The sequence below is a fragment of the Pogoniulus pusillus genome, chromosome 35 (genome assembly GCF_015220805.1).
Source record: "Pogoniulus pusillus isolate bPogPus1 chromosome 35, bPogPus1.pri, whole genome shotgun sequence".
Classification (NCBI taxonomy): Eukaryota; Metazoa; Chordata; class Aves; order Piciformes; family Lybiidae; genus Pogoniulus; species Pogoniulus pusillus.
Window position 1 is genome coordinate 6,400,282 of NC_087298.1, and position 20,308 is coordinate 6,420,589.

The 20,308-nt window shown below is 44.0% G+C and overlaps 1 long non-coding RNA gene across 2 annotated transcripts in view; it reads left to right on the forward strand.

Moving 5' to 3' along the window:
• LOC135190164 (uncharacterized) overlaps nt 1–20,308 on the forward strand; it is a 44,094-nt gene that overhangs the window by 17,285 nt on the left and 6,501 nt on the right. Inside the window, exons 2-4 of one of the 2 annotated variants that reach the window (XR_010308438.1) lie at nt 3,802–3,962; nt 8,333–8,446; nt 8,528–9,485. This is a non-coding gene — a long non-coding RNA (uncharacterized LOC135190164). Of the gene's footprint in view, nt 1–3,801; nt 3,963–8,332; nt 8,447–8,527; nt 9,486–20,308 lie in introns of those variants that run through there. The other variant, XR_010308437.1, reaches the window with a different exon arrangement.

Sequence of the window (20,308 nt, forward strand, 5' to 3'; positions counted from 1 at the left end):
GAACTACTTCCTCAAACTCAAACTGGTGTTGGGTGTTCTTTTTTTTTTCCATGGTGCTCCAGTTCCATTCCCCTCCCTGACTTCTGCTGCAGCTGAAGGTGCTCAGTACCTCTGCAGCCCAAACTATTCATGAGGCACGTCAGGTTTTCGGTAGAGGAGAGATAATGCAGACATCGCTGGGGAAGCTGCCTGCACCCCTGACTGCCCATCTGTAAAATGTAACTAATTTCATTCACTGGGGAGTGCTGGGAGGATTAATTGGATTTAGTGGCCACAATGTACTTTTACATTGGTTGGGTGGAAGGAGACTGATAAGAGTTGAGGTGCAAATTTCTCAGAGGTGCGGGGGGAAAAAAAAAACTGACCAAGAAGGAGGGCAATTATTTAAAGAGTCAGTGAAGCAAGGAGAAGACAATTAGCATTGGTATCACCCTAATTCACAACAATTTACAACAATGAGGCTGAACCACTCTTCCCATCAAGGCCAGAATGCATAATTCCTTGACCTTATTATAAAACATAATTAAAAAAAAACATGAGCAAAAGGCTGCTTGTCCACACAGGCAAACAGAATGCTGAAGGACACATGAAGGAGCTGAAGGACAACGTTTCTTAGGAGCCCTGGGTCTGAAAGAAAACAACTGGCCTGCAAAGCCCAGGGCAACTGGATGGAGCTGTGGCAAAGGGGACAAAAATGTGTCACACAGACATCATCCTGGGTTTTATCCATCAGGATCATCTTATCTGGACCTTGCTTGCAGAGAATCCCAGTGCATCCAAGTGAGCAAAGAGCCAGATAGCTGGTCTGTTCTCCTCTCTTGGATGAGGCTGGGATTCTTTTATCCTGTACCCTTGCAGGTTATCTTAGATGTTAGTCTCGAGTATCTGTGGCAATGCAGCATGGAACAAACATCAGAGGAGCAGATGGAATACCAGGAGCAACAGTATCAATACCTTCTGAGTAGATTAGAGGCTAGAGTACAGCTGCCACTTTATTAATCTTTTATTAAGATATAATATTATTAATTACAGAGTTAAAGGAAAGACATTTGGAAAGGGGCAAGAGAATTGGCCTCTAATGGAATTGTGTCTGTTTTCTACCATGGCCTTTCTGTTTCCTTCTCTGTCTTGGTTTTCTTACATAGAGTGTCTGTTTGATATGGGAGGATGGATTTCAAAGGAGCATGTGGATCTAGGGACTTAGGCCAGATCAGTTTGCAATAAGAAAAGTACACCTACCTGACCTCACCACCTTTAAAAGGCTCCTCTAGGAGGAGGTTGTTTGTAGTGCTTGTATTTGAGAATCTTGTCTGCCCAGGAAGCAGTGGGTGAATGAGTGGTAGATCTTAACCGTGACTGCCTTCCTCTCCTTGATTGGGGTGAAAAAAACTCAGCCTGCTCCAAACAAGTCCTTAGCTCTGTTAAAAAGAACAGGTTTGTTGTTTTTTTTTTTCATCTGTGGCATGTCCCATTCTCAAATAGAAACACATCCAGAAGATTTCTTGTTATGCTGAGGAGGAAAAGGTTCCCTGGTTCTAAAGGGCAAGAGGTCTTTGCTAACACCAGCTTTATACAGAGCTTTTCAGACTTGCATCTGAAAGTCCTTTATAGACTATAGTAGCATTTTCAAAGTTTATCCCAAAGGCCATTTTGAGTGACCCTACTGTGATGGTTTGGGTGTTAGCCATCCCCCCATGCTTAAGAAAATCACCCAGCCTAGACTCAGCCAAGCTGGAAATTTAAAGAAATGAAGCTATGTTTACAGCTTAGCACAATATACATGCAGATATTTTCATTATCTACAGCTATAGACAGACATATGAGAGTTAAAAAAGTAATACAGAAACACAACAGCCCTCCCAGAAACCAGAGTCTCCAGGAGGGGCTCCCAACCACCCTTCCACCTTCTCCCTACCCCTCTACCATACCCCAGACTTTGCCTTATGTTCAAGGTGAGTTTGGAGTATCAGGGTTAGGAAGCAGATGGGTTAGTTAGGCAGCAAGTGAGAGAAAAATGCATGCAGCCCAGAACCCAAGAGCAACTCTGTTATCTATGTACTTGTTTTTATGCATCTCAGCAAGCCTATGAGTGCAGTAGACATCACCATTGTTTCCTTCTCATAGCCTATATTTAGTTCTTCTTACCAAAGTATCCCAGCTATGCTCAAAGCTAGCACACATACCCAGCCATATCTAAAAACTTGGCAATAGCCCCCCCCCCCCCCCCAGCCAACCTAACTGGGGTACAGATCAGTTTATACTGGTTTTGGTGTATATAAAAAATGTATGGATGAAGCATGTCAACCTCCTCGCTTAGAGTTGTGTTGATTGGAAGAGACCTTGGAGATCACTGATTTCTGGCAGTTGTTTGCAAAACCCCTGGTGCACTGCAGAGGTTATTTCTAAAACTTAATTTTTATTATTCATCTTTATGCCTGACCTGGTCTCTGTCTACTGACTGTCAGATGTGCTGGACTGGACTCATGGATTGGACTGGAGTTGATGGGATTAACTGGTTTGATTACATTGAGTGAAATCAGTGGATTTCCTACCAGGTAGAATCAACAATCTGAATTACAGTAGACAGATGAACAAACACTAGTCAGCATCATTGCTTTGGTTTCCATGGGCTGTTACAGTGGTTGAGATCAGTGGATTGAATTCATCTGTGTGAGATACAGCGGCCGGTTCCATTTGCGTCGCACTGGTGGGCTCAATAACTCCAATTCCTTTTTAACTTGAGTTTTTACTGATCTTTATTATAATAATTATACCTAGCAGCAATCACCCTCTCTGGTACACACAGAAAAAGTACATTATATGACACAGAGATGGAGTGGCTCATTTTCCCCCTGTTCTAATTTCATAAATGGTGATTACAGAGGTAGGAGCTTAGCGAAACCCAATGAGCCTTGGTACTTTAGTTAGATTTTTAGCAAGTCATCTTTACTGAGACCTAACTGCATGTAGCCAAGTAAGATGACAAGTCCAAAACTCTTGCCTGCTGCTAGTGTTGTTATTCTCTTGATTATCCTCCAGCATGTTGAACACTTCTGTGTTAGAAGGGCAGCACAAATGGCTATGGCATCGCACATGGCCATCTTCCTCTCAATCAGAAACGTTGAGCTGTTCTCTGATGCCTGAGAGGATAAAGATTTCATTAGATTCCATCTTATTTTTCACTCCTGAATGCTAAGTGTCATTCCCTTTTTCTCTCACATCCTGGGGGAAATGTGTGAGGAGCCAATGTTTAGGAAAAAAATATTATCTTTTGCAATTCCCACGTGATGCTGAATTCCATCTTCTGCATGAAACTGCAGCCAAATGTCACTGGAACAGAGGAGCAGGATGTTAGCAGCATTTCCTTTCAATCCAGTGAGCAAAAATAGAAGATTAGCTGCCTTTTCTTGATCTTAGCAACATAACAACCATGGGATTGGTTTGTGAAAGCAAAAGACAGACGGTGTTGACAATGACAAGAAAGTTCAGTGGGTCATGACCGAAGCTGTCATTTGAAAACAAAAGTTCATTCATATTTTCACATCCATAACACTTCCAGATTAGGGTGCACAAGACTGAAGTTTTGACAGGAAATAAGGAAGGGTTAGAAGAAAGGATTAGAACCAGAGTCTGGCTTCACCTGCAAAACCCCATCAAGGTTAGCTCGAGTCTTCTGTATTTGTCACACGTTTGTGTCCAGCAAGCATTTCTTGTTAAACTGGTTGAAGTTTGTACTGAAAAATTTACATTGTTGCTGGAAGAGGCTCAGACTTTTGCATCTTTTCCTCTTTTGCTTCTTAGATTTTCTTTCTGCCTAAATGAGGCCAGAGACTGAATCCACAACCAGCATCCCCGCAGCTAAGCAGATTTCTACCATCCCAGACGAGGATTGGGTATGAAAGAGACCCCAGGGCCACGCATCAGGACACCTCTTTCTCTTCTGATCCTGCCTGACTGCATGGGTGAGTTGTCTAATTTCTCCACATTCTCTTGCACAAGTACACCTATAACAAAGGACATTGTGACAAAAGATGGAAGCAAAATAATATTATTTAGAAATACAGACCATGTCAGGGGCTGCCCTTGCATCTTGACTTAAACTGTGAACTCTTTATTTGCAGCTCTAATTTGCAGTTGTAACTTCCTGTTTATTTACAGAACACTGGCTTCATTTTAACTTGGTGAGTCTGGCACTGTTATTATGGAAAGTGGTTGCCTGTTGTACTTAGGAAGAACTGGACAAGGACATTTCCTGGCCTTTCTCCTGAAGGGCAGACTGGATTGGGCTATGACAGAGCAGGGAATAAATCTAGTTCAGAATCTGAAGCCCAGAGCAGTGCCCCACTATTTATACAGTGCTCTCCAACCCTTCTGAATACTCAGGAACTGGCTTACTTGAAAACACATTAATGCAGAAAATCAAATTCTGGTGTTATGCATAAGAAATAGAAAAGCTGTAGCATTCCTGCATGCATTCAGAAGATGATTGGATGGCCACAGTGATGTTAGGTCCCTGGCTGGATTCGATGGTCTTAAAGGCGTTAGGTCCCTGGCTGGATTCGATGGTCTTAGAGGCGTTAGGTCCCTGGCTGGATTCGATGGTCTTAAAGGCGTTAGGTCCCTGGCTGGATTCGATGGTCTTAAAGGCGTTAGGTCCCTGGCTGGATTCAATGGTCTTAGAGGCGTTAGGTCCCTGGCTGGATTCAATGGTCTTAGAGGCGTTAGGTCCCTGGCTGGATTCAATGGTCTTAAAGGCGTTAGGTCCCTGGCTGGATTCGATGGTCTTAGAGGTCTTCTCCACCTGAAACAATTCTATGTTTTCCTGATTCAGCTAAAGAATGTCTCAAAGTCCAGCTTGCAGCTCAACAAGGTTTCTAGCTATTGAGACTTGGTGTCTCATCCCCTTTGTCCTGCTCCATGTGGCCCTCCCTCTCTCCCTGTCTCCCTGAGAAAGCTGAGTCTCATCTGTCTGCAGTCAGCAGAAACCCAAGCAACTGGACTTGCTGCTGGAACAGAAGAAATATGTGATGTTAACAGTTCATTGAGCTGTGAGATGAACAAGCTGTGTGTTGAAAAGGAAATCCAAGTTAAGAGTACATTTCCAGTGTTAATAAAGCTTCCTCCCCCACCCCCCTTTTTTTTCTGTTGTATATTTCCAAACATTGCTTCTAGAATGGCTGACATCTGTTTTCTTCCAGAATTGGACAATAGGACAAAGTTAAGGTATCTTGGACTAATTCATCCTTGCTAAACTACAGCTCTCATTGCTGCATTAGGAGATCTGTTTCCTCCTCCACCTTTCTTAAAAATTCTATCATGTCTACAACTGTTGATGCCCTTAACAACAAAATCTACAACAGTTTTTAGTCTGTCTTGCCTACCTTCCCCTTTAAACATGAAGCAATAAGCTAGAAAGCAAGATGTGAATTTATTAGAGATAAAAGGAAGACTTTCTTGTTGGAGGAAGTTGAAGCAATATCTCTTGTGATACATGAAGTACTTAGCTCTCTTTCGTGATGACAGTGGGTTTGGGACCTGGATGTGTTGTTAATGATGGAGGAAACTCCATGCAAGAGCAACCATGAAGAGAAGTGGAAAAGACACAAGTAGCAGAATGTGAGATAGTCACAGAGAACAACCCACAAGTTTTCCTTGAGAGCCCTGGGTTTCTTCAGAACCTGGTGCCTTGGAGAAAATATTTTCTTCTTTATTCCCCTTTAGTTGGAAAAGGAGGCTGAGGGGAGACCTCATTGCTGTGTACAACTACCTGAAAACTGATGATTAAAATAATAACAAGTGGTTTATATTTTGAAATGGCTAAAGCTGCTTCTGATTGATGATAGTTTTATGGTCTCTTTTTATTCCTCCTGACTGTCTTTGCAGGGCAGTCACAGGTGTGGCTTGGGATTTTACTGTGAATTAAGATTGTGTAAAGCATGAACAAATACTGTGTAAAGAGAGATGAAAAGAGTTGAAAATCTGGTCCCATTAAAACAATGGTGTGAGTGGCCTCAAACTGAGACTGGGGAGGTTTAGATTGGACATTAGGAAAAAGTTTTTCATGGAGAGAGTGATCAGGCACTGGAATGAGCTGCCCAGGAAGGTGGTGGAATCACCAATCCTGGATGTGTTTAAGGGTGGTTTGGATGTGGTGCTTAAGGATATGGTTTAAGGTGAATCTTGTAGAGTAGGGTTATAGGTTGGACTTGGTGATCCTGAGAGTCTTCTCCAACCTGGATGTTTCTGTGAATCCAGCTACCATCCCTATAAAAAGCATGTTAATTCCACCTTTTTAGAGACTTTGCATAGCTAAGGCAGGTAAGGGTGGGAGCTGCTGTGACCAGATGTTTTTGCTCTCATACTGTATGAGCAGATGTTGCACACAGGCTGCTCTCTGCTATTCCTGGCAGGAGCTAACTCAAAACTTTGCACTACACTTTTAGTTTTGACTGCTTTGGGTTTGTTTTTTTCAGGAGCATTATGTGTAGCAATTGCATAGCCTGAAATGATTTAGAGATCATCTCTGTTACTGTAAGACCATTTGGCATTTACTTTCATGAGCCACAATGGAGACCTCATGCTGCAGGGAGGTTTGTCTTGAATTCATGTTTCGCTGTCTCAAAGCCATCATCATCTGCTTTTGCTTCTGAGCTGTGTCTTTTGCTCAAGAGAGGAGAGCCATATATTATTCACATCACATTAGTGTTCCACAACATGTGAGGTGCTGGACAAATGCTTTATAAGAAAACAGTCCCTGCTGTGAAGAGTTTACAACCCAGGCAGAAAAAGCAGATGGAATTTAGAGGGAAAGAGATGTAACATAAAAACCAAAAGAAAACATTCAAGGTGTCATGATTAACAGATGTGCTGTAATTATTTTTCTTTCTAACATTTCTTTTTATTGGCAGAGATAGTTGAGAATTTCTCAAAACTCACCCTCCTGCTGCTAAAAATTTTTACTGTGAAAACACAAAATCAGTTTTTGCTCTGTCTTTTGAATTGAGTTCTCATTTGTTCAAAGTGGTTTTCATCTTTTGAAAACTCAACTGCAGAGTGCTTTATGAAACTCTACTTTCAAAAAAATCACATTAGATTTGTCTATAAGAATATTAAATACTCACCCAGAATTATACTTCCCATTAAAGCCCTCACTTTCCTTCTCTTGCAGTAATTCACGTTTGGTCCAGCATTGACACTAGGTACCATGTTGCATGCTCATACCTATCAACTTGTGTGCTTTATTTCCTTGTGCTCCTCCCTGGGCACCTCTACCAGGTGTCTCTGTGTTGTAATTTGGCTATTTTCTGTCCCCATCACCACACTTAGAGCAGCTTTTGCCTGTGAAAACTAATTCACATGTAGTAAATGAGCTGCTTTCATTCCTGGTTTTACTACTCTCCAAGCTGTGCTTTCCATTTCCCAGGAAGGCAAAAAATACCCTTCTTCCTGCAGAATCACTGGCTGCCACTTTGTGTGCAGATCAAATCCCTGGCATGTCACCTAACCTGCCATGGGATGTCCTAGGCAAAGGGAAGGTTTGGCAGGAGTAACGTGGAGGACACCAGAGATTCACACTCAGCAAAACTCTCCTTTGTCCCTAGGGACCTTAGTCCCTAATTCCACAGAGAACGCCAAGAATTCTGCTGTGACCTTGTGGCTCATCCTGTCCCCTCAATTCTGCTTTAACAGGCTTTGTTAAACCCCTTCCAACTTCCTGAAGGGATGTTGTAGCCAAGTGGGGTTGGTCTCTTCTCCCAGGCAACCAGAAACAGAACAAGGAGACACAGTTGTGCCAGGGCAGGTCTAGGCTGGATGTTAGGAGGAAATTGTTGGCAGAGAGAGTGATTGGCATTGGAATGGGCTGCCCAGGGAAGTGGTGGAGTTGCTGTTCCTAGAAGTGTTCAAGACAAGGCTGGATGAGGCACTTAGTGCCATAGCCTAGTTGATTGGACAAGACTGGGAGATAGTTTGGACTGGATGATCTTGGAGGTTTCTTCCAACCTGGTTGATTCCCAGAGAGCCTTCCTCCCCTTTCTCCTCCTTCCAAACATGCCTTGAAATTAGACATCAGCCCTGTTTTGAGGTTGGTTGGGGTGATCACTCCAAGACTTTGGGTTTAACTCCTTTCTAATCCTAGTCTCATCCCCAGCACAGCTCAAGACTGCCCTAACCAAGAGGTGCTGTACCAATTAGTACCCATAAACCTGACCAGAGCTGCCCATCCTCCAGTGGTTGCCCACAGCAAACTTTTTGTTGTGTCTTTGCTTACCAGCCCTGAGGGGGTTGGTGGCTCCTCTGCTGGTTGTGCTCTACACTGTGCTTCTGTCTACAGAAATATAAAGTCTACCTGCCACTGCCTCTTGGATGATCTCCTATCTCATGAAGGCTACAAACATGTCTCTCTTATCGTAAAGCCTGCACGTTTATCACAAGAAGTCCAGAGCAGGTTGGTAGCTTTGGAGGTGGCAAATTGACCATTTAACTACAGGACTTTAGTTGGCTTTTCCTAACAGATCTTTTTTTATAGCAGCCATCTTCAGTGAGTCCTTGAATCATGCAATTGCCTTTGTGAAACTGCAGCTGGGAACAACCTGATTTTCCTCGCTGCCTTTCAGTTCAGCAGCAACATCCTTGACGTGTCCTGTGAAATCCTGAAGCATGGAAGCTAAAGCCTCTGTTTGCAGGCACACAGGAGATGACAAGTCCAAGTGCACATTTGCTTTGATGAGATTTTTAGGAGCAGAGATTACATTGCTGGCTGCACCACTGCAAGAAATAGAGGAGAACTGCTGTTGTGAGTCACATCACAGAACTGAGTACAGCAGACAGAGAGACAGACATGAGGTATTCCTTCCCATAGCAAACTCCTTTTGGAGGAAAACAAACATGTTCAGGAGCAGGTGAGGTTCTCAGGTGTTAGTTCCCTTCCAATGAGATGTCAGAGACAAAATGTTTTCAGTTGTCCAGGATGTTTTTGAACAAAGAGGGGTAACTTTTTCTGAATTTAATGCTAATCTTTTGCATAGAATCATTTAGTTTGGAAAAGACCTCTAAGGTCAGGTCCAATGATCACCCCAACACCACCATTAAGCCATCTCCAAAAGTGTTATGTGTACCCATTTTTGTTACACTTTCAAGGACAGTGACCCAGCACCTCCAATGCCTGACCACACTTTCAGGGAAGACATTTTCCCTTCTATCCAACCTAAACCCCCCCTGGTGCAACCTGAGGCCCTTTCCTCTCATTTTCATGTGAAAACTGATTTATCCATAAGGGCCAGGGACCTTGCCATGTGTGAGAAGGGCCTGAATGCTGCAAGGACACTTCTTAGTGAGAGGAGCAGCATGACTGGAGTTAGCTTTTGAAGAAAATCCCAATAGTGAGACTTCTGCTCAAGGAAACCCATTCCCAACCTATTTCTGTTCACTCCATTTCAAACAAATGGGCTCAAATAAAATATAGCTCTGGTATTTCAAAGTCTTTTTGGCTATCTGGGTGGGTTCCCACCAAGAAAAAGCTTCTTTCTAGTCTGCTCTAGAATCTGGCAATCTTCAGTCCCACCACGGGCAAGCTCCATGTCCCTTCTCTACCCTCACTGCTCTCACTGTGACTTTTTTGCTAGTTATATTTCTCATCTGTTTGGGTTTGACCACAGATACAGCAGTAAAACTGGAGTCTGGTTAAATGACTGCTCTGTTTTGTCCTCTCCAAAGGAGCGTGGTAGAGGAGTTTTGCATTGTCAGGTTGCTGGGTGTCACAGCAGGTCATTGCTCAGGTGCTAGTTTCCTATTTGTTATCAATAGCTCAATTTTCTGCTTCAGCTGAGGTATGTTTGCAGGGCAGCCTGGTTGGTCTTTCTTTGCTTTGTTTTCCATCCAACTATTCAACATTTCTTGGCCTTAACTCTCCTCCAGCTCACTGAATTCCTGTTGATATGCAACAGACTTCACCATCTTAGTTGGTTTTGTCTTTTCACTGTCTCCACTGTCACTCTGGTTTTGGCTCTCAGACTTCCTTCTCGAGGCTATTTTCAGAAGTTACTCTTGATTATTGTTGACACTTTTACTGTAATGTTTGCTTTCAGAGAGAAACTCAGGTTTCACATTCAGAAAAGGTCTCTGCTGGAAAAAATGAAAACCTTATTGAAAAGTAAAACCTGCTGAAATATTAATCATGTCATTACTTTCAAAAGAGGTTTTGGAGATGCAGCAGTAGGACAGGGGGCAATGGTTTGAAATGAGAGAAGGGTTAGATTTAGATTGGACATAAAGATATTCTTTACTGTGAGGGTGGTGGAACACTGAAACACATGGCACAGGGAGGTGGTGAAGATATTCAAGGTCAGGCTTGATGGGGCTCTGAGCAACCTTGGGGATGTCCCTGCTCACTGCAGGGGCTTTGGACTAGGTGGCATTTAAAGGTCTCTTCCAAACCAGTGCATTCTGTGATTCTGTGTTCTCCTTCATTTATATTAATATCCTTAAAGGAACTGCTGACAATCCAGGGAACTATCAGCAGATGGCAACTCCATCAGCAGCAAGCTCAGAGGGAGCAAGCTCTGCTGCTTTAAGAATGAGGTAGCTATTTTCTCTGGTGCATGAATCTATAGATTATAGTTACTGCTTGACAATCTGCCACTAATTAAATTATAAATGACATGACAAGAGAGAAACACTTTTAAATCACTGAATAACTTTTTGGGACACTTTTAGTACATTCCAGCTATGTTCCATTTTCTGAAGCAGAGTGACATCTCCTAGTGTTTATATTTAAAGCAAACTGAACCAGAGAGGAGTCTGACACAATATCCCTTCATGGGAAACTAGGGTGAGCTGCAGGAGTCTCTGCTAACAGCCTGACCTCATTCCTCATTTCCCTGTTGAACATCTCTGCCTGGGCTGGCCTTCCATGAGTTGCAGCTGACTAATCAGGTGAGGGAACCTTCTGCAAGTTGGAAGTTAGTGCCCTTCATCATTCATGGGTTGATTTGGAAAAACTTATAAAGGTGATCTAGTCCAGCGCCCCTCCAGTAAGCAGGGGCATCTCCAACTACATCAGGTTGCTCAGAGTCCCATCAAGCCTAGGATGTGTCCAAGAATGAGGCATCCACTGCCTCTTCCAGCATTCCACCACCCTTATAGCAAAGAATTTCTTTCTAATGTCCTAAAGTCTAAATCTATCTTTCTCTAGTTTTTTATGGAGGAGAAACAGCTCTGTGCCTAACAAGTAGATCACCCAATACAGGGCTTGCAGTCCCATAATGTTAACCACTGCACATACCAGAGACCCTAACAAATGAAGCCTTAGGTTCACTTAAAACAGGTTAAGCCTATAAAGGTTTCTTTTTCTCAGGTCCACCAATGAGGTCTGTTGCCTTTGGCAAAGCTGATCTCCATTCACACCAGTTTTGAAAAGTTGTGTTCATCTCCTTGCTACCCATCCCAGTGAGTCCAAAAGATGTTCAAAAAACATATGGACATGGAACTTCAGGACACAGTTTGATGGCTGTGGTGGTGTTAGGTCACCAGCTGGACTTAATGTGATCTGGAGGTCTTTTCCAACCAAAATGATTCTGTGAGTTCCATGCCCTGCTATGCTTTGTTGATGTTTACTTCCTAGTTCTGTGCTCCAGGTCATCTGAAGCTTCGTTGATGCCACTGCACTCAAGGAAATAACATAGCTTTTATGTGCTTGGTACTTCACCAGAATCCATGTGCCATCTCTGGGTGCTTGCAGAGCCATGTGTCACTCTGCAGATAATTAGCTGATAAAGCAGATTCATTGCCTCTCTTTTTTCACCAGAAAAAGGCATAAATCATTGCAGATTTTTTTCTTCCTTGATAACTTAATGCTGCAGATGTGAAGTGTTTGGGATGAATAGGACTCAGTGTTTGTTAATGAGAGTTTAATGTCTTCATCTTCTGTATTAAACTCCAGTTAATTAATATTCAGTCAATTAGAAAATGTAAAAATAAATTATACAAAATTAAGCTTTACACAGGAAGCAAGTGACCTCATTTGAGCTGTTTTCAGGTGCTAATTAGATTAGCCTCTTCCTCATAAAGGGGGAGGCACCAAGCCCTGCCAGCTCTGAAATGCAGATTTGCAGTTGGCTATCGAGACCTTCTCACCTGAGAGTGATTGGTTGCAGTCTGCCCTGAGCTAGTGGAGACAAAAAACTACAACCACAGTTACAATCTGTCTGGAAAGCCTGCTGGTAAGTGAAAATATGCTCTCTGATGGAATATTGACGTTTTTGTGGAGCTGAGTGTTGCTAGGAGAGGATACATGCTCAACTGGTGGCAAACTAGGAGGAGCTATGTGAAGTTTTGGTTCTAGACTGGTTCTGTTTTCTGGCTTAGGGTGAGAGAATTTTCCTCTATTTGTTGCCTTTTTTTTTCCCTCCCCCTTTTTTTCCCTTTCTGGTCTGCAAGGATTATCTAAAGTTGGAGTCCTTTAGGAAATGCAATAAGTGATGCTCTTTTGGAGTTGCGTGTCTGTGGCTTAGAGAGAAGATGTGGTCTCTGGGATAAAGAGGTGAACTGACTTTAGCAGGGCTAAAGACCAGACAAAGCAAATCAGCTTGAGCTCTCTTCATACAGGCAGACCCCAGGGGGTCTAAATAATCACTATTATCAGCTTACCTAATATGACTTTGAAGTTGTCCTTGCTTTGAGTCAGGGGTCGTACCAGATGACCTGTAGAGGTCCTTCCAGCTTCAATCACTCTGCAATACTAAATTCTTTCTACCTACCTAGGTCCTGAAGGCATTTTTGTCTTCTGATGCAGAAATGCTGTAAAAGGCAGGGAGAGCCAACAGAAAATTCACACTGCTGAAATACCTGCTGTGGGTTACTGCATACTGTGCTAGGGTGGGGAGGGTGCATGCAGGTTTTATACTGTTACCTGTTTTATAGTACAACATCCATCACTCTCTTAATCTGGTATTTTCCAGCAGCCTTGAATAGCAATTCCCTTTAAAAAAGGTGTGTGGGGGGAGTGGATCTGTGTGACTAAAACTCAGAGGTTACATCTTATCTTTGGAGATTGTCAGGAGGAGAAAGCATCATTGGGCAAGGATGGCTCATTTACTAAGGATTTGGGGAATTGGTTTTGTGTGTGCTTTTAAGAAGAGTCAAAAGTAGTCAGACTGTCAGTGACACTGCAGTAGGATTGGCCCAGATGCTAATTATTCCTTTCAAAGGAGGAAGATGTAATAAAGTGATAGATACTTCAGAGCAGTTTAAAAAAAACTGAAGTGGCAACACTACTGCCAGAAAGAGAAGTGGGACTCCATTGTGTTTCATTATGTCATCTCATCCTGGAGAGAAATGGGATTGCTCTTAGTGTGAGACTTATTGACTCAGGTCATCACCAAGACATAATGATTTGAGGGGACATACAAATGGACTGTGCTGTTACAGCCACAGGCACCTTGGCAGAAAGGATATTTCGTGGAAAGGAGGTCAATGGTGCTACAAAAGACATCTTTTTCTTCTCTGTCTGGTCTTGCTGTGGCCTTTTACAATAGAGCACAATGACTCCACCATAGTTTTCCCCATCATGAGTTCCTGCAAGGACTGCCATCCCACTGTCCTTTTTTTCCTCTTCTACTGCTTCTCATTCTAATTCTCTCAGCTATACCTGCTCATTAGCTAAAATATCTTAATCTTCAGAACCTGTGCTTGGTTTCAAGCCAGATTCCTGCTTTCCTTGGCTCATTCCAGCTATCACAATAGTTGGCACTGACCGTTAGGGCTCTGCTTAAGGCCCCAATTCAGGATATTGCTTATGAGAGATGTTGAGGTATTTATTGTCTGGTGCAGGCAGTGCTGAGAGGCATGGGCTGCTGCAGTGATTCACTGGAGTGCTTGGTATTCCTCAGTGTCACTCAGACTTTTAATTTACTGTGTCCTGCTAAGCTGCAGAGGGAGGAGGGAAGTCCCCAAGCATCAGTTTTATAGAGTTGTTTGGGCCGTGCGATATTCCCCTGCTCACAGCAGTGCTGTGCAGCAAGGGAAAGCACTCCTGCACATCTTTAACTCCTAATGCATGCTTCAGGTCTATCGAAGTCAATGAGGTCTGGCTCTGTGTTCAAGTGCTGGTCTGAATTCATGTGCTTGTTTGGAGTCTTGAAGTTACTCATCTCTCTGGACTTGGCAATGTTGGCAATTAGTCCTGCTCCCGGCTTGGAGATGGGCTCCAAGCACTTGGGAGATTAGCAAGGCTGTAACAAGACTGATGGCATTAAAGGGTCAAATAGAGCACACCTCCCAAGGTTATTTGGTTATCCTTGGTTGGAGTCTGCAGGCAAAGGACAGGATGTTCTCCATCAATTGTATTGAGTATGATTGTCCTTATATATCCCCCACAAAACCTCCCTGCTGAGAGGCTTTTGGGAAGTCTGAGGCAATGCCCTGCATGCTTTGTTTTCCAGGAAAGCTTTTTATTACTGAAGTGATATCTGCTTGAGTAGGGAGCTAACACACACACTGGGCACCTCAACAGCACTGCTCCCCAGGTCAGGTTTCTCCCTACCATTACAGGTTTTCCTTCTGTATCATCCAGACTGTTTCTCCTCTTCTGTGGCAAAAGTGGCAGTTGTGGGTCTTCCAGAAAAGGAGCCCAGCCTCATATTTCCTACCCCCAACCCACTGCTGAGCCAAGAAGTGTTTACACTTGACAAGATTAATCTCACCAGCTATTTGAAGACTTCAGTAAAGTCTTTCATTTCACTGCTCACTCAGGCTGCTCAGGAAGATTAGAGTGATTGCTGATGGCTTTACAATCTGCTCCAGTGGATACTGAGTAAATATTTTAGGAAGCACAGCTGCAAAACACTCCAAATCCTGCCCTTTTGATGACAAGCCTTACCTAACAGGTCCAGTCAGAAGAGGAAACACCAAACCCTTGACCATAAATCCTCCTTGTTATCCTTTTAAGAAGGACTAGAGTCAAGCTCAGACAGCTCACGGCAGCATGCCCTGATTTGCTGGTGTTTTCTGTACTGTTCTTCTAGGCGAACTTGGCAAACATGAGGTCAGAAGCTGATCTCCACCCACATGCTTGGTGTTAGCTTGGGATTGATCCTCCTGGCATGGTGAAGACTTTCACTTAATTCTGAGGAAATATTTGGAGATAGATAGCTGTGCTTCTTGTCCTGATTACTAGCAATTTATTAATGAGTGGTTAGACTTGTGAGTTAATCATGCCCACATTAAATCAGCTACTGGACAGCCAGCTGCCTGCTTCTGCCCAGCAGCCCCAGATTTGAGGGCTGGAAGGGACCACAAGGATCATCTAGTTCCAACCCCCCTGCCATGGGCAGGGACACCCTACCCTAGATCAGGCTGTCTAGAGCCTCATCCAGCCTGGCCTTAAACACCTCCAGAGATGAGGCTTCCACCACCACCCTGGGCAACCTGTGAGTTGCCCGGCACAGGGTCTCGCCACCCTCATGGTGAAGAACTTCTTCTTAACATCCAATCTGAATCTACCCATTTCTAGCTTTGTTTTATTCCTCCCAGTCCTATCACTACCTGACATCCTACAGAATTGCTCTCCAGCTTTCTTGTAGCCCCCTTAAGATACTAAAAGGCCACAATAAGGTCACCTTGGAGCTTTCTCATCTCCAGACTGAACAGCCCCAACTCCCTCAGTCTCCCCTTGCAGGAGAAGTGCTCCAGCCCTCTGATCATCCTTGTGGCCCTTCTCTGAACACCTTCCAGCACATCCATATCCCTCTTGTAATAGGAGCTCCACAACTGGACACAGTAGACCAGAAGGGATGTGTATCCTGATTCCATTCTAGGGTTTCTCCAGAGTCTGAGTTGCAAGTAGGGAAAGGTTCCTGAGAATTGCCCCAGTTGTTAACTGGGGCTCCAGCTGAGTTTGAGTTTTGTACTCAAACCTTTCAAAGCTTAATTTAGTATGAGGTCTCTAAACAGCAATTTAGGAGAAATTGGTGTTGGAGCCAAAGCCCTGTGCAGGAATTCAGAGGAGGCAGCCCTCAAGCATAGCAGGCAGTTGCTAGGCTTTGGGAAATGAATATAGCATTGCCTGGTAGCCTAGGGGAGATCCCATCCCTGTGTCACTTCCACTCTTTCTCGATGGGATTCAGATATGGCAGAGATCTCATTTTGAACCCTCTGAAGGAAATCTAACTGCATTGCAAAGTCTGGTAGCGTCAACAAAGCTAGCTGGCTTCTGTGACATCCAGACAGATCTAGGCTTTGTCCAAAAGTCAATCATGATCATTGGTTTATATTTTTATTTCCCCCACAAATTTTGGACTGCATTGCAAATTAAAGTTACTCCTGCTCAAACTGTCAGAACTTTGTATCATCTCCATACATTTAAAAGGGTGATACCACCCTCAGTTAAGGTATTCTCTCCCCTCTCTGCATCTCACAGCTGAAAGGAGATGAGGTTTATAGTCTAGGGCTGAAGAAGAGGGAGCACTGCTGAGTACAGTGTCCTGACTGCTGGTGTGCTGCATTTCCTCATCGCCTCTGCTTGCTTTTTTCCACATCTATCACTTCCTCAAGCACACACACAAAGACATACATACACACACTAATGATACTGCTAGAGGCAAGAATTTTATGCTCATTTTATATGTGTCTGTTTCTCTGGGATTTTGTCCAGTCTGAAAAGTCCCCCTCTGAAAAAAAAGAAAGAGAAGCTGTTGTGTCTGAAGTGATTATAGAGCACCAGACTTGATGTGCCTTTCAAATTATGACCAGTCTGCAGAGAATGGACAGATCTGTGCTCCTGTCTGAAGCTGTTGGGTCATGCATTCCTGCAAGGGAAAGCAGGGCAGGCTCTGGAGCTTGCCTTTTTCCTTGGGTGAAGGGGACATTTTCTAAATGGGATTTTATTACAGGGAGAGTTCTGAGAGTGAATCACCCCATTTATGTGATATTTCCAGAGGCTCCACCACTTATGGCCACCTTTGCCATGAAGAACAAGGAAATTAACAGCAGCTAATGGACTGACAGAGCTTTCAGTGCCAAGTCACCAGCATATGACAAGGCAGATCAGTCCCCGCCTGCCTCTTTTCTTATTTTCTTCACTGTCATATATTTATTGTAATAGTTGAAAGGCAGCATTTAGCCAGCAGAGCACTTTCTATTTAAGGTGCTGCACAGAACAGGCCATTCCACAGATAAAGGGAAAAGTATGTTTGAGGATGATATTGGGACTGAAATGGAAATTGCCTTAAATTGGGTTGGTGAGCATCCTTATTATTCAGTGGGATGATTTAAGTACCTGGTTTAGAAAAGAGGGGGAGAAAAGTAGAAATGTGTGTGGGGAAATGGTCTAAAAATGAAACTGTTCTCTGCTCACTCACGAAATTCATAACCCAGCAATGCCTCAGGGAGGCTGCTCACAGCAAACTCTGGCCCAGACAGGCTGCAGAAGGACTCTAGGGGTGGTCAGTCTGTGAGCATGTCCAGTTGGATCAGCTTCTCAGACAGCTTCTGCAGAGCATCCTTACAGGGGATAGTGGCTGAACGGCAATGGCCAAGGACGAGACTCTATCCTTTGCCTTAACCTCTGTGTGCAAGTGCTCCAAGAGGCAGGGGAAATGTCTGGTGCAGTCTTAGAATAGAATGGAATCAATTAGGTTGGAAGAGATCTCCAAGATCATCCAGTCCAACCTAGCACCCGGCCCTGTCCAATCAACTAGACCATGGCACTAAGTGCCTTATCCAATCTTTTCTTGAACACCTGCAGGGATGGTGACTCCATCACCTCCCTGGGCAGCCCATTCCAATGCCAATCACTCTCTCTGGCAACAACTTCCTCCTAACATCCAGCCTAGACCTTCCCCGCCACAACTTGAGACTGTGTCCCCTTGTTCTGTTGCTGGTTGCCTAGGAGAAGAGCCCAACTCCACCTGGCTACAGCCTCCCTTCAGGTAGTTGTAGACAGCAATGAGCTCTGCCCTGAGCCTCCTCTTCTGCAGGCTGCACACCCCTAGCTCCCTCAGCCTCTCCTCAGAGGGCTGTGCTCCAGGCCTCTCACCAGCTTTGTTGCCCTACAACTTCATGTGGGACTGTCCTGTGTTTCTAGAGGATGTAGCAGACTGTGTAGTATATGTTATGTGATTCACTTTTGTGGAACACTTTGTAAGCTGCATAGGAAGCTACTGATAATTAAATCACTCCAAGATATCTCATTCTATAAGGTGAATCTTGTAGAGTAGGGTTATAAGTTGGACTTGGTGATCCTGAGAGTCTTTTCTAACCTGGATATTTCTGGGGTTCTGTGCTGCTCAGTCCTGGTTTGCTGCAGGGTTCCCAAGAGCTGAACTGAACCTTTGCCTTTTTGGCCATTGCTGCTGCTTCCATGGTGTATGCTCCAGGATTTTCATGACAATACCCAAAAGAGCTATCAGCAGGTACTGGCTCCTTCCTTGGCCTGGACTGTAGCCTCTTTCCTGATGAGCCCACAACAAGCCTTTGCTAGTACCAGACTTCTGAAAACTGACACCTCATGCCTTTGTTTAAACTTAAGCTTCCTAAAGCTCTTTTCCAGGTGTAGGTGCCAGAATTACATGTCATACCTTTGAATTGCAACCAGCTTGGAGAAGTATATTACTGCAGGTGCTCTGGGGCAATGATGCTGTCTCAATATTCAGAGCAGAAAATGAGGAGCCACAGTATCTAACTGCAAATGAGCATGGGCTGTGCTTATCAGAGTGTAATTACCCTGATCTGTGACCTTGAGGGAGCTGAGGCTCTGATAAGAAACCCCTGGGAAGGGTACTCTCCTGTCAGACTGAGAACATGCACAGAGATTAGCTTCTGCTGTTATCCCACTTTCTCCTTTATTTCTTCCTTCCTTTTTTATTCTTCTTCTTCCTAGTGAAAAGCTTTGGTAGGTTTGTACTTTTTGATCTTCCTGGGCATTAGTCTGAAGAAAATCAGTCACATCCTTTTTCTGGCAGGATTTTGGGTGTTTCTGGGTTCCTTCTGGTGAACTTTGGGCAGCTGTAGTGTCTTAGTGTCACCTGTGGTGGTCTGCTCTTAACAAAACATTAGCATTCCATATACTCCTACTCCAGGCAGCCATTAGCTCTGCAGCCTCAGCACCATTTGAATTGCTGACAGAGTTTAGGGGTCTGAACACACAGCACACAAATAACACCAAAGGCAAAACTAAAATTATATTCTTCCCCTTGGGCATGTGGATCCTTCACAACTGAAAGCCCTTAAATGGTTTAGTTCAAACCTGGGTTTAACTCTGCCCTCTCCATATGCAAGGAAAATGTGGCAAAACATTTACACCTCAGGCTGTACAATACAAGATGCTTCCTCAGCTGCCCAGCTTCTCCATAACAAACTGGAGCTGCATCCCACCTGTCCTGTAACATTTTACACTTCAGATATTCCCTTTCCTCTCAAAGGATGCTTACCAACAATATCCCATCGGTCCCACCTGGAAGGACTGAACAAAGCAGAGGAGAGTGTGCTCCTATAGCATCACCTGTGGAGAACAAGAGTTGATCCAAAGGACCAGTGTCCATGCTATGATTATATAGAGAGAATCATTTTAGGCTTCCTCTGGTCTGGCTGCAAAGTCTGACTGTTCGTTAGTGCATTAGGAATGTCTGTCCAAATCAAATCAGCTCATTCACACCCAACCTGCTTCACCATGTGAGCTGAAGTGCAGTAAAGAGGGAGATTTGATATTCAAGAGTATACCAAAATGCTGGTGTAGGTGCACACCCACAGCATGCAATGCTCTGAGCCACTTTAGGCACAGCTATGAACAGGACTGGGCAGCCTGCTTGTCCTGGGTTCAGCTGGGATAGGGTTAACTTTCAGCAGAAGTTGGGAGAGGACACAGCCAGGAGAGCCTGACAGAAACAGCCCAGGGGTTATTCAGATCATTCTGATGTCATGCCCTGTATATGAGGAGGGAGCTGGCCAGGGAAAAGCAAGCATAGCTTAGGTGGGTCCCAGATGGTGAGCGGTTGCACTGTACATCACTAGTTTAGTTTCTTCTCTCCGTGTGTCTTCTGCTCTTCTCTATCAACTGGTAGAGAGTACTCAGTGCATCCTCAGACTGGATGGTACTTTGTGCTTCACATATGGCCCCTTCCAATAGGGTCTAAACTATTTAAACCTCTGTGAGTCTAAACAAAATTAACTGTGTGGTATGGAGCCATGGTGGGGTGCTAGAGAGGAGCTAGGAAAAAGCAGCTGGGATTTCACATGCATAAATATATGCACCACATCAAAAGGAAATGGGAACGCTTCCATTGCAGCTTGTGGTGGAGCTGTCCCATTTGTCAGG